This window comes from Cryptomeria japonica, chromosome 7 (assembly GCF_030272615.1).
Source record: "Cryptomeria japonica chromosome 7, Sugi_1.0, whole genome shotgun sequence".
Taxonomy (NCBI): Eukaryota; Viridiplantae; Streptophyta; class Pinopsida; order Cupressales; family Cupressaceae; genus Cryptomeria; species Cryptomeria japonica.
In genome coordinates, this window is record NC_081411.1 from 409,281,214 (window position 1) to 409,297,238 (window position 16,025).

At 34.2% G+C, this 16,025-nt stretch overlaps 1 pseudogene; it reads left to right on the top strand.

Moving 5' to 3' along the window:
* The first annotated feature begins 2,476 nt into the window (after nt 1–2,476).
* Nucleotides 2,477–16,025, top strand: part of LOC131041515 (DNA replication licensing factor MCM3-like) — a 186,822-nt pseudogene continuing 173,273 nt past the window's right edge.

Consider the following 16,025-nt stretch of genomic DNA (forward strand, 5'->3'; position numbering starts at 1 on the left):
GTTAGAGCTCCATTGAAGCAGTCCTTCATTATATGTCTTTGTACTAGCATCGATGAGATTTCACCTTTTGGTAAAAGAAAAATTCTCTCCTTCAACTCTTTGTGTTCGGTCGATAACAAGTCATCGATCATAATCTCTCGTGTCTCATCAATCCTTTATTCTCTAATGAGAAAGCTATCTTCGGTCAACATATTTTGTGCCTCTTCGATACGCTCTTTTCCTTGAAATAGATTTGTCGATAAAATATCTATTGGTTCCTTTGATATTACTCTTTTGGCCAAACTTCTTCCATCAGTGAGCTATTCACATGTCTCATCAATACTGTAGTTTCATTGAAACTCTTTATTTTATCGGTGGGACCACTCCTGATTTCCTTGATGTACTTTATGTCGATGGAACTAATGTTTTCGGTGAATTATTTTAGAAGTCCATCATGGCCAAGGTTTGTTCGATAAGTCACTTTATTGATAGGATAATGGTAGGATTCTTCGATAGAGTCATTTTGGTTAGATTGGGCGTTTCAGTGAAGGATGGACACCTATTACTGACAACTTTAGATTAGGTGATGTCTTAGGGGATTTTGGTATCAGTGGGATTTTTAGGGTTTCTATCAAAATTATCAAGGGCATATTTAGCCTTTTATTACTCTTTTCAAAATCATCCTAATTCCCTATAAATCCATGGTTTTTTTTACATTTTTAAATATGATGCTCAACACACGTTAAATATTATCTCTTTGTTTTTATTGTTTCTATGTTTTTCATTCCTGTGTTTAATATTTATTTACATATAATTGATATTTTCTACATGTAATTCCTAACAAGTGGTAATAGAGTTGGTTGTGTTCAATTATCATCTACAGGAGGATCTTACGGTTGAGTGGGATTCTCATGGTTAAGTGGGAGAAATGGCAGATGAAGCTAAATTGAAGGTAGAAAAATTCAATGGGCAGAACTATCAATTATGGAAGATGAAAATGGAAGATTATCTCTATCAGAAGGATTTATGGAGGCCATTGGAAGGAAAAACCAAGAAAGGAACAATGAGTGATGAGGATTGGAATATTTTGGATAGAAAGGCACTGGGAACCATTCAGCTATGCCTGGCACCATCTGTAGCATTCAATATAAAAAATGCAATGATGACTACAAAATTGATGTCGATAGTGGCTAAATTGTATGAAAAACCATCAGCCTCAAATAAGGTATTTCTCATGAAGTGTCTATTTAATCTGAAGATGATTGAAGGTGGATCTATGACAGATCATTTAAATGAGTTTAATATGATTACCAGTTAGTTGAATTTTCTAAAGGTAAATTTGGATGAAGAAGTTAGAGCTCCCTTGAAATTATGTTCTTTGCTTGAACGTTGGAATAATTTGGTAATGGCGGTTAGTAAATCTATTTCTGGTTCAAATACCCTAAAATTTGGTGATGTTGTTGGTATTATTCTAAGTGAGGAAATTCATAGGAAAAGCTCAAGTGGATCCACATCAAATAGTGTTTTGAATGTAGAAAGTAGGGGCAGACCAAAGGAGAGAGGAAAATATTTTGGAGGTCATGGGAAGTCATGAGGAAAACCAAAGGACAAGAGATCCCAATCTAAAGGACCAAAAGATTGCTGGTACTATGGGAAACTAGGTCATCTAAAGAAAGATTGCTGGTCTTGGAAGATTAAAGGAGACAAACAAGAAGGTAATAAGGAGGCAAATATGGTAAGTAATAAATCTAAAGAAGATGCTTTGATTATTTCCCTAGATAATATTGATGATTCATGGGTTTTAGATTCAAAGGATTCATTTCATGCTACTACAAGAGGTAAGCCACGTTCCAAGGTTAAGTAGGAATTTAATTTTGGTAGGGCAACTAGGTGATGAAGGCTGCACCGTTACTTTTAATGATAAATAATGGAAGGTTTCAAAGGGTACCTTGATAGTAGAAAAAGGTGTGAAAGTAGGCACCTTATATCTTTGTACAGGTCATACTGTTCCTTCTATTTAGTTGTTGCAGAGAAAACCCAAACACATTCAAGAATAGTTGTTGCAGGTTCCTAGGAAGAAACTAAAATAGTTGCTATAGGTTCTGAGATGACATTGTGGTACAACAAACTTGGGCATATGAGTGAAAAAGGTATGAAGGTAATTCACTCTAAAAAGGTTTTACCAGGTTTGAAATGCATTAATATGAATTTCTCTGAAGTTTTGTGTATGGAAAACAAAAGAGGGTTAGTTTTCTCAAGGATCAGAAGCAAAAGAACGATGAAAAGTTAGAGCTTGTGCATACAAATGTATGGTGACCAGCTCAGGTATCTTGCCTCAGTGGCTCTTGGTATTATGTTTCATTCATAGATGATGCAACTAGGAAGGTTTGGATTTACTTCCTTAGGTATAAATCTAGTGTATTTGAAAAATTTAAGAAATGGAGAAGCTTTGTTGAAAATGAGATAGGTAAAAGATTAAATTGTCTCAGATCTAATAATGGTTAATGGAATTCATAGGAAGAAAATGGTTCAAAGAATTCCACAAGAAAATGGAGTGGCTATGCGCATGAATATGACAATAATAGATCGTGCAAGGAGCACGAGATTGCATGCTGAGATGCCTTTAAACATGTGGGCAAAGGCTGTCTATAATGTTGTATATTTAATTAATAGAGGTCCTTCAACTCCTTTGGGCTGTAGTATTCCAGAGGAAGCATGGACATGTAAGAAGGTGAGTTATTATTTTCTCAAAACATTCAGATGCAAATCATTTGCACATGTAGATTATGAAAATAGAACTAAGCTGGATGCAAAATAAAAAAAAGGTGTATTTTCCTTGGATATGACATTGATGAATTCGGTTATAGGCTTTGGGATGTTGAAAATATGAAAATTGTGAGAATCGGGAATGTATTCAATGAGAAGGTGTTGTACAAAGATCAATTGCAGCAACATGAGAAGAAAGAAAAGAATTTTATCATGCTTGATGATATTCTAGATAGTGATGTTCAAATGGTTCCTCGTGCTCCTCAACAACAATCAGAAATACCATAAACCCTAGTGAATGTTAGATGGTAAACAAGGCTAAGTAGACCTCCTGACAGGTTCTCCCCCTCTTGGTATTCTATTTTATTAATAAATGCTGGTGAACCAGAAGGATATGATGAAGCTATGCAGGTGGATACAAAGGTTCAGTGGGAGCTTACCATGAAAGAAGAAATGAACTCCTTGCGTAAAAATCAAACTTGGGAATTATTTAAGTTGCCTGCAAGTAAAAAGGCTTTATAAAACAAATGGGTTTATAGGATGAAAGAGGAATATGGAGGTAAGAAAAAATTTAAAGCTAGGTTAGTTGTTAAAGGATTTGCACAAAAAAAGGGCATTGATTTTGCTAAATTTTTTTTTCGGTTGTTAAGATGACTTCTATTCGTACTATTTTAAGTATTGTGGTTGTTGAAGATTTGTATTTGGAACAATTAGATGTGAAAATAGACTTTCTCCATGGTGATTTGGAGGAAGAGATATATATGGAACATCCCCAAGGATTTGAGGTCAAAGATAAGGAGAAATTGGTGTGCAGATTACATAAGAGTTTATATGGCTTGAAACAAGCACCTTGACAATGGTACTTGAAATTTGATAGTTTTATGACTGAACAAGGCTACAATAGGTGTAATTATAACCATTGTGTTTATTTTAAGAGGTTAGATAATGAAAGCTACATTATTTTGTGTTTATATGTCGATGACATGCTTGTAGCAACGTCTAACATGGATCACATTCGAGAGTTAAAACAATAGTTAGCAAAATAATTTTCTATGAAGGATTTGGGGCAGCAAAAAAAATCCTTGGTATGAAAATTTGCAAAGATAGGTAGAATAAATCCTAGGATGATTATGTTAAAAAGGTGTTATAGAGATTCCATATGGAGAATTCAAAAGCTATCAACACACCTTTGCCTAGTCATTTGAAATTAACTAAGGAGATGTGTCCAAAGATACAAGAGGAGTGTTCGAATTCTACACTCTTATGAGAATAGTTGATGTTGTCATTGATGGAGACCAACTGGCAATCACCTGGAAACCCACTGACAATTACCATCATTGGCAATCGACTTCTACATACACCGGTAGGCACTTCACTGACAACGATAATAATGCATATCGACACTCAAGCTGACATGGAATAAACTTTTGTTTATTGTTTTACATTGTAATTATCTCTTGTATAAGCCGAATTGGTATATTGTAAAAGACTCATATATATGTATGAGATCTTATAGGTCATCTTGACATGAAGATATGATGAGAGAGAGAATATAGATAATATTTTATATAAGGTGATATAGTTGATAGCGAAGGTTTTGGTTATAGACTGAGCTGAAACCGGTACTGAACTTGGCATAGTTGATGCTGATCTGAAGCAGTACATTGTATTGGATTTTGATAATCCATTTTGTAAGTCAATGAGACTTCTATTTTGTAGTTGATTAATGAGCTCTAGGCTGCTAGCCTTCCTGCATGTGCGGGCCCCTCATTGTAAGTAAAATTTAATTATTGGCCAGTGAGTGAATATTGTGGGTCACAAATCCCACCAAGGTTTTTCCCACACCCGGTTTCCTTGTTAATATCTTGTGTTATGGTGTGTTCTCAATGTTGTCTCTATTATTCTTATTTGCTGCATTAATTCTTATTTACCGGTACACTATTTTTGGATACAAAGTTCTTAATAAGTTTAAATATTCTGCTTATCGATTAGACACTGATTCACCCCCCCTCTCAGTGTCTTTGGGATTGTCATTGATTTTAACAATTGGTATTAGATCTTGGTCCTCTATTTTCAAAATCCTAATAGCTTGAGGAAGATTTTGAAATTGGTATAGATGGAGAACTTAAGAAAATAACTGGAAGGAGCTCTTGTAGATTATGATGTAGAGAAATTGAAGAATATCAAACTTGAAGATGATTTAAGGACTACATAGGAATTCATTAAAGGACTTAAGGAGAACTTTGCTATAGCACAAAATAAAAGAAAATAATTTCATGAGAAGATGTAGAAAGATGATGATGAAAAGGAAACTCTTAGAGAACTTGCAAACAAGTTCAGATAAGAAAATAGTAATATGAATAATGAAATGCAAGATATGACTATGAGGTTATGCAAAGATATTGAAGACATGAAGGTGAATGAAGAAGACTTGAATAGGAGACTCAATGATGCTGGAAATGAAAATTTAAGACTTAGTCATGAAAATGATATGTTAAAGATAGATTTGATTCACATGCAACATGATAAAACTGAGCTTATGAGACATGGATGGAGGTTGTACTCCCTAGGACTATCTGGGTGACTGAAATGGGATATAAAGTAGATCTTACCATTTTGGAGACATATGCTAAAGCTTTACTGGAAGCACCAAGAGAACCATTAGAAAAAGTTTTTGGTAGTGCTGAGACTATTGAAGGAGATGTAAATTTGTTGAAGAAAAGGAAGAAAAGGCAAAAATTTATTAGAGATGCTTCTAAGAAAGTTAAGGAAATTAAGGAAAATGTAATGACCATTAGTGGTATATTGGCTAGTGAGCTTGAAGGACTTCAATCGGAGGCACATATTTCACCGGTTGACACATCTTCTAGAACCGATAGTGAGAAATGAACACAGTTTAAAAGAGTTGAAAGGAGGAAGAGAAAACCTTCACCAGTACCCTCTCCTTCACCTAAGAGAACAAGGAATTTGAGGAAGAAACAATAGGCAGTAAGGAGACTTCCCAAGAAACTCACACCAAAGAAGAAACAACAACCTGTTACTCCTTCTTTGAATGATTTACGAAATGAGATAACCGATAATGGAGATTTGGCTAATGTACATAAACTATATAACGCATTTAATGATTTTGACTGGGAAAGCATTGAGAACAATATAATTTTACATTTGGACATATATAAAAAGGTTCTAATTGAAGTTGTGGATGGCTTACCAAATGAACTGTATAGAAGATTGGAAGAAAAAAGGATTGCAGTGATGGAATTAGATAAGAAACTAAAAGTTGAAAAACTTCTAGCTGTACATCCTGTAAATTCAAAAGAGGAAATTGATGAATTAATTTTTGAGGCTAATCGATCTATTTTTGCCAGTGGACATTGACAAGTAAGTTTAATGGCAGGAAGAGTAAAAGAGATTGCAGATGAGACTACTGATAATTGGGATATATTTTTTGTGGAGAAGGAAAAACGAGAGGAAATGAACTGACCAAAAAATATATTTAAAGTGTATCAAAAGGAGAAAGACAAGGGCAAAGGAAAAATTGGTGGTATTCAAAACATCAAGATCACTAACAATTTACCGCCACCTTTGGATACTACACCGGTACACATAGATGATCCACCGGTTATTGACACTAAAGGTGTTACACATGATGACACAATCCTGAATTTGAGATACTCTTCACCATGAATGTGGATACTCAGGAAGTAAATATTGTTGTGGACAAGGATAGTTTAGAGGCTAAGGAAGACAATGTTGACAGTGGCAACTTGGCAGAGAAACCGGTAGAGATTGTTGAAATTGAGATCCCAACTCAACTTGAGCAACCATTAGAAACTGAGAAACCTACTGAAGGAATAGATGCTGGCATAGGGTCACCAAAGACTGAGATACTGACAGTTGAACTTTCAGGAAAAAATCTGAGGCAAAAGTACACACTGAAACAGAGAAACTGACAATCACTGAGATATCAAAACAGTCTGAGAAACCCTTGCAAGTTGAGATGCAAACCTAGACTGATCCACCAAAGGTAAAAACAAGTAAAATGGTTACAACTGATGGAAGCACAAAGGTAATAAAGGCAATTGCTCATACATTGGATACATCAGCAAGTGAATTCAAACCTACCAATGTTACAGAGGTACTTTTGGATTCAATCAAAAAGATAACGGATTGCAATGCATTGGCCTACAAGGAAATTGATAACACTATACCAATTCTTAAATTGATTGCACCAAATTGTAACATAGATCATATTAAGGATTCTTTAGGCAAATTGGACACATTGTCCAAATTTATTGCCGACAATGTAATAACCATTGATAAAGTGAATGAAGATACAATAAAGTAGAGAGTTGAAAAAGAGAAGGACAAATTCTTTGATGACACCATAAAGAAGTGCACTGAACACCTGAATATATTATTATCGACACTGAACTCTACAATTTTGGAGTACAAAGAGCTATACAAAGAAACATGCAAACCTGATCTTTTGACAATGGACATAGATAAGGAGATCAGTAAAACACAGAAAGAAATTGATGACATAGCCAATACCATAATTGGTTCATCCGGTCACATATCATTTTTTGAGCAAGAAATGATAGGTTTTGAGGAAAAAATAGATAAAATTGAGAAAGAAAAGGCAAGGATAAGGTCTAATGCCCGAGAGCTTAAAAATAAACTTTGTCCCAAGTTGGACAATCTTATTTCTCAGAGAATAGAAATATCCAAGGCATTAATTCAGGGAGAGAGATCACCTGAAGATAACATGTATTATCTCACCGGCACGATCCAACAGACTGAGGCAAATTTGAATGACAACCAAAGGTTTATGCAAAGCCTAAATTTGGTTTTGGCAGATATCTTTCAGATTGTAACCAACCGCTTACAAACTTTGAGATGAAATTTTTGCACTCATTTGACTATTTTTGACAACCTTTGTCATTGATGTCAAAGGGGGAGTAGTGGAGAGAAAAATTTCTTATTCAGAGGAGATCATTTGCTCAGGGGGAGCACATCTTTTTGGAAACTTTTTGGACTTCAATTTTTGGATTTTTCTCATGAGTGTTGCCATCAATGCCAAAGGGGGAGATTGCTGGAATTCTACACTCTTATGAGAATAGTTGATGTTGTCATTGATGGAAACCAACTGGAAATCACCTGGTAACCCACTGACAGTTATTGGAACCAACAATGGACTTCTACATACATCAGCAGACACTTCACCGACAGGGGCAATAATGTATACCGACACTCAAGCCGACATGGAATAAACTTTTTGTTTATTGTTTTATATTGTAATTATCTCTTGTATAAGCCAACTTGGCATATTGTAAAAGACTCATGTATATGTATGAGATCTTATAGGTCATTTTGACATGAAGATATGATGAGAGAGAGAATATAGACAATATTTTGTATAAGGTGGTATATTTGATAGCGAAGGTTTTGGTTATAGACTGAGCTTAAAATGGTACTGAACTTGGCATAGTTGATGTTGATCTAAAGCAGTACACTGTATTGGATTTTGATAATCCATTTTGTAAGTCAGTGAGACTTTTGTTTTGTAGTTGAGCAGTGAGCTCTAGGCTGCTAGCCTTCCTGCATGTGTTATTGGAGTCATAAGAAGGTATATGAGTAATCTCGGATTGGAGCATTGGAATGTAGTAAAATGGGTTCTCATGTATTTGAGAGGTACATCCAATAAACATTTATGTTTTTGAGGGCTCTATGTTGGCATTGCATGAAGATTGCATTAATGAAGTATAGTGTCATCATTGATGTCAATGGCAACTGGTAATGGAGTTGTATTATAACCGGTAACTGATGCAATAGTGCAACCGATAGTAAAGCAGTGAAGGAAATCGGTATTGGTATTTGAAGCAGAGTGATCATCCGGTAACCCTAACCGATGGAGCTTAGAAAATTGGTAGTGATGATCTATGATCAAATGGTGATTGAAGATGGAGATGCCACATATGCATGTTGCACGTGATGAGTTTCAAAGTGGTTTCACTCATAGAGATAACTATTTTATCTTGGGAATGAGCATATGCATAGTGTAAACACAAAAATGGTTATGAGAAATTAAATAAATATTTATTCTTCTATTAAAAAGTTAATTTGAAAAGATTAATTTATTTAATTCATTTCATGTCTGTCTATTAATTAATTTAACTGAAATATTTTATTAATTAATTCATTTATCCTTTTCTTCAAATCAATTAATTAAATATCTAATATTTAATTATTCCTCTAATCAATTAATTAAATATCTAATATTTAATTATTCCTCTAGTCAATCAATTAAATATCTAATATTTAATGGTTATTCGTATATCCTATAGTCTCAAATATTAAATGATTTCTTAATTATTTAATTCTTTTTCCAAATCACCTTCCATCTCCACTTCATCTTTCCTTTGCCAACTCATCCATCATGTGGCTAAATTATTTCAACAAAATTAAAATAAATAAAACATTTATTAGCCACTTATCTTCAACTTTCAAAATAAATGAAATATTGTGTACGTACACATATTTATTAACCTTCTTCTATATTCTCTCCAACATCCCTACATCTTAGGAAGAACTTGAGTCCACTTGTCCTCTCATGCCTAAATATTCTCCAACCATCTGTAGATTCACTCAATCAAAAAACCAGTCAAGGTGAGATGAGTGACACTTGTCTTATCCTTCCCCTTTTCTCTCAACCTTCACCTTTTCTCACAACCATCCAAATCTACAGATCTGATCATGACCGTTGATCTAAGATACATCATCTTATCCTCTCAAAAGTATATAAAAGTAGGAGTTTGAGTTGAGAAAGAGTTAGTCTGCAAGTTAAAAATTTGAGTAAAACTTATGCATCCATGAGTTTTTATCTTGCAGCAATTTAGCAAATTAACATTTCTCATTTAGCATAATCATTTAGCTTTAAATAATTTGCATTGCATATCATAGTATCAATTAACTATCAGTTATCATTCCATTCTTCATACGCCATATTGGAAGCTACCAATGCTTATCTGAGAGAAAATCATCTGCAACCAGGAACAGTGGAGTTAGGACACAATGAGACTTAAATCATGAAGGTAATATGGTTTTTATTTTAATAATTCATTTCATGTAGTTTCATTGGTTGAGTTTGGATTTCATGTAGCATTTCATTTGTATTTTGTGAAAATAATATGTTGCAGGTAGTATTCTGATGATGAAATTCAAGTCGACACATTTTGGCACCCACCGTGGGGTTGGAGCCTTGCATATATCTTTCTAATATCCTGTCTAGTTCTCGCAAACACAAGTTTAATGCATTTGTAATCCATATTCATGTCTATGTGAGTTTTGACAATGTTTTTATTTAATATATTAGCGTTTTTGTCTTGCAGGTAAGCGCATTTGGTATTTAGGTTAGTGCTTTTGTTGGCTAATTAACACATTTGATCCTTAGATTAGCACTTTTGTCTATGAGATTAACATATTTTTCATTTCAGTTAACGTTTTTGTATGTGAATTCTCACATTTTAGTCCACAGAGCAATGCTTTTGTATCACAAGTTCACGCTTTTGTCCTCTAAGTTAGCATTTTTGAGGTGGAAGACAATGCATTTGTTAGGATATCACTTTTATTCATAGCTAACAAACTTTTTCTACAGGCCCGAATGTCCAAGAACTGAAATTTTCAAACTACTAACATATCTATGTACAGGATTGTTTTAAAGCAAATTTTATGCATTTCCTCACATAGTTAACTAGGATTTTTATTTTGGAAAGTAACACATCATATCTTGCTCATTTAAGCCTAACTAAGGGATAAATTGATAGCATACAACTTGCATTTTGAGTGACTTCTTTAAATTAGTTGCACATTGATTTTAGAGGGCTAAAATAAACTTGTGTTTTCCATGCTTGATGAAGTAGTAGGTGATGTCATGGAAATGGGGAGAAGGCAACAAGAAAGTTCAATGTTAATAAGTTAGTTTCAACCATAAAACTAAAACAAAGAACTAAAAACCATTCCAAACATATCAAAAGAGATTTCAAAAAGAATGAAAGAAATTTAACAAAATAAAAGAAAGGAGAAGAACCTCCCTAAGATGCTTCCATGATGCCTTTTGATGCTCCTCCCTTGTTTCTCCCCTCTCCAAGTCCCAAATGAGTGTAGTCTCAACTTTTAGTACTAGTCATGGATGCCATATGAAGATTCAAGATGGTTGAATATGATAAACAAATGGTATGCAAGTGTAGGTATTGATGCTATGAAAAAGCTCTTATACTAATACCAGTATAGCAACAATACTATAATGCTTCCTCCTTTGCTTGAGGAGAAGGGTTCTATTTATAGAAGAAATGGGGAAATGAATGGTTAAGATTGAACAATCTTAACAAGGGTTAGGATTGAAAGATATTCAATCCATGTGAGACTTTTGTTGGCATTACAGTAAGAAAGATTGTTGATATTCAATAAGGATATTGAGAAGGTTGTTGAAGATTATTGATATAACTGAAGAAGGACGATAGCTATCTTTATAACATTATTTTGTCATTGATGTCAAGAAATTGATTATTTGATTTAGTATGATGTTGCCAGATCTTGAGAAGATTGATTAGAAGATAATTAAGATGTTGGTAAAAGACATAGAAAGAATGTGATGAATAAAGGGAGGAATAAGTTATTCAATGGGCAACTATTTCCGAGTTAGACAATGATGAGATCATGATGTTTAGATTGTTTTGATATCCTACATATTTTGTTGATTGTAAGGTTAAAACTATACTATGCAACCGAGCAAGGAACCTAGTCGATAAACCCTAAGGAACCTAGTTGGTAAACCCTAAGGTTATTGATATCGGTTAATGAAGGCGAAATGTCTACCGAGTAAAGTTTAGTAGTTACCGAGTTGCAACCGAGTTATGACAGTGCACATGGGATGGATAAAAGCATTATTTGATGTAGGACAATGATTAGCTGGAGACGTATAAATGATTGGTATGCCATGTATGAAGTTTGTTAAGGATCTATGGCAAAGGAAAATCGGCAGGAAGATCTACAATGCAGATTGAACCGCAATAACCTTATGCAAGTTCCAAGATGGGAATGCGAGTCCCAAGGTAAGGTAAAACATTTTCAGATCAAAACGATACATTGAACCTAGTCAAGTTTGAAGATCTAATGGCTAAGATTGATCATGGGAAATGTGATCAAGGAGATTTAGCGGTTAGCAATTGTTTATAAATAAGGAATTGTTGATAAACAATGTATGCGGGCAAGTGTATGCACATAGATGCTACATAGTGATTACCAAGCATAAAAGCTTGAAGACCTGTTTGAATAACAGAGTAGAGAGCCCAATAGAGGGACAAGATAAGTCCTATGACTAGATTGTTTAGAGCAAATAAGAATCTTCTTTAGCATTTCAGATGTGAAGTTGCAGATAGATTTTATTACTGTTATTTTGTAATTGACAAAAAATCTCTTAACCGAGTGGACTTAATAGTCTTATATGTAAACCCTCTAGCAAGGTAACATTCTAAGTGAGTGTTTGAAATCCTTTAACAAGGTCACTTCTAACAAAGTGAATATCCTAACAGATATGAGGGAAATCCCTTAACCGGGTCACATCTAGCAATGTGTTTGTAATCTTTAACAGGATTTGCTTTTAACCGAGCATACTCTAGAAGAGTATATTTCTTAGTGCGTCCAAAATCCCATAGTTGTTTTTCCCTATTTGATTTCCACATTAAATCTGGTGTTATGAGTGTTGTTATGATTATGTGTTCTTAAGTTTGCATGTTTAACAATTTTTGGTTAAGTTGCCGAAGTATAAGTTACCGAGGTTAAATCTGTTGATTTTATGGAAGTTTAAGTTTGTATGATTCACCCCCCCCTCTCATCTTGTTAGCTATTGGCATATGTACTTTACATTAAGTATCAGTACTAAAAATTGGTATCAAAGCTAAGGACTCCGAAAGAAAAAGTTTAAAGGTACTTGAGGCAAAGATCTGAAGATGTATAAAAGGGATGCACCGAAGCTGAATAAGTCAAGTTTCTCCACATGGCGGAAAAGGGTGAAGCTACATTTAACAAGAATTGGAGAATATGCAACATATTATCTAGAGAATGATTACATTGCACCAAGCACCAACCCTATGACTTTGGAAGAGATTAAAGCAAATCAAGAACATATTCAAGGTATGATTGAAATAACATCAACATTGACCGACTCAGAGTTTAATGATCTAGAAGGTTGCAATGATGCAAAAGCAATGTGGAATAAGCCCACATCTGTGTATGGAGGTGATGAACATGTTCAAAGAGCAAAAGTAGATAGTCTAAGAGGACAACTTGAATTTATGAGGATGAATGAAGGTGAGAACATAACGCAATATAGTACAAGACTAAAGGAGTCTGTCAATCAAATTAAAGGAGCAAGTGGAACTATTGAAGAAAAGGATATAACAAGTAAGTTGTTGAGAACCCTTCTACTAGCTTATTCGAGTCTCTGCAATCAATGAATTGAGATCTATACCTAACATGCCAGTTTATTTGGATGCTACTATTGATAAGCTACATGCATTTGAATTAAGTAATTTTGATAACAGTGGGTCTTTGGTAAATAAAGTAGAATTTGCATTCAGTTCTTTTCATATTGGTGAATTTGATGATTACAATGATAGAATGAGTAAGTACTCTGAAGGAGATCACAATGGAGCAAGTGAAATATTTTGCATGAACATGGAAAAAGTGCACAGACTGTATGAGGAAATCAAGAAGAAGAATTTGAAGCATTATTAGCTAGAAGGTTACCGAGAGGAAAAGGTAAGTATAAAGGAAAGCTACCTTTAAAATGTTTCAATTGTGATAAAATAGGACATATGGCTTCTAACTACCCGGACAAAGAATCTAGTGAAAAGAGAGAATACCAAGCTAACAAGCAGAAAGATAACCAATACAAAGGAGACCAAGACTTTAGAAGGAGGGATAGAAAGACATGTCTAGTAGCAGATGAGGAATCCAACGATGACAAATCTAATGAAACTGATACTGAGGAAGTTGTTTATGTGGCTATTAAAGATGGATCTGATGATGAAAGGTACGAAGAAAAAGTCCTAATATCTCACATAAATAATAATGATTCTTGGATCATAGACACTAGATGCTCACATCATATGACAGGTGATAAACACAAGTTTGTTAAATTAGAAGACTATGATGGAGGCTATGTAAGATTTGGTAATGATGCACCATGTCCGGTAAAAGGTAAAGGATCTATAACACTTCTTGAAAATGCTTAATGTGATGATGTATACTGGGTTGAAGGATTGAAATACAATTTGTTGAGTGTAGCACAGCTAAACAATATAGGATACCGAATAGAATTTTAGAAAGGAATTGTCAAAGTTCATGACAAACATGGAAAGTTAGATGCTACCAGGACACAAACAAAAGGTAATACATTTCATCTTGACTCAACTCGGAACAATTGTCTTTATGCAAAGATAGATGATACCTGGTTATGGCATAAAAGGTTTTGTCATGTAAATTTTGATAATTTGATCAAAATAAGTAAGAAGCACCAAGTAAGAGGTCTACCGAGTCTTGAAAAACCTGAGAATGCTATGTGCTGAGGATGCCAGATGGGTAAGATGACAAGATCAAGCTTTACAAGTAAGTCCTACACTTCTAAAGGAATTTTAGATCTAGTACACACTGATCTTTGTGGTCCTATGAAAGTTCAAAGCTATTATGGTGGTAAATATTTCATATTATTTGTGGATGATTACTCAAGGATGATGTCAGTTATGTTTTTAAAAGAAAAATCAGAAGCTTTTCAAATGTTCAAATGGTACAAGGCAAGAGTTGAAAATGAAACAAGAAGACAACTGAAATGTCTTAGATCTGATAGAGGAGGAGAATTCACTTCTAATGAATTTAACTTATACTGCAATGATCATGGTATAAAGAGGCAAGTATCTGCACTGAGAACACCTCAGCAAAATGGGATAGCCAAGAGAAGAAATAGATCAATTGTGGATTGTGTAAGAACCTTGATGATAGAAAAGAGGGTACCTCAAACATTTTGGAGAGAAGCAATTAGCACTGCAGTTTACACCCTGAACCGAGTTCAACTAAAGAAAGGAACTATGAAGACACCATATGAGATCTAGTATGGCAAGAAACCTAATGTAAGCTACTTTAAAATCTTTGGAAGTAGATGCTATGTTCACAAAGATGACAAAAATGGAAAGTTTGATAAAAAAAGTGAAGAAGGAACATTTCTTGGTTATTCTTCTAGAAGTAAAGCATTTAAATGTCTGATCAAATCATCTAACAAAATAGTGGAAAGTGCAAATGTAAAAATTGATGAATTTATAGAAAGAAATTATGAAGGAAATTCCAAAGAACCAGAAGATTATGAAGAATTTGTTTATGTTCAATTGAGAAGTCCTACCGAGAAAGCTGCTGAAGAAAATGAAGATAATGTCCAATTATCGAGTGATGAAGAAGATCATACAGAACCTATCGAGCCTATATTAGCCAAATATGTCAGAAGACATCATGCATCAAGTCAGATTATAGGAGATAAAGATGATCCAGTGATGACAAGAAACAAACTGAGACAGAACACATGTCTGATTTCTAAATTTGAACTGAGAATAGTGAAAGAGGCATTTAACAGTGAAGATTGGGTAAATGCTATGATAGAAGAAATTGATCAAATCAAGAAGAATGACACATGGACACTAATCCCAAGACCAAAGGAAAAAAATGTAATCGGTACCAAGTGGATTTTCAGAAATAAGCTAAATGAAAAAGGTGAGGTCATTCGCAACAAAGCAAGACTAGTTTACAAAGGTTATGCTCAAGAAGAAGGAATAGATTATGGTGAAACTTTTGCACCTGTGGCTAGACTTGATGGTTGAAGACAAGAGTAAAGATCAGGTATGCAAATTGAACAAAGCTTTATATGGTTTGAAACAAGCACCTAGAGCATGGTATGAAAGATTGCACTCTTATTTAATCAAGATTGGTTTTATAAGGACAAGTGAAAACAACAATATGTACATGAAGAAAGATGAGGACAAAGGAATATTGATCTCAGCCATATTTGTTGATGACATTATATTTTGTGGAAATGACTCCTTATGCAAGAACTTTGGAAATGAAAAGTGCAAAGAATTTGAGATGCCACTAATTGGTGAGATAAAGTATTTTATAGGTTTACAGATATTGCAAATGAAAGATGAGATTTTCATTACTCAATCCAAGTACATAAT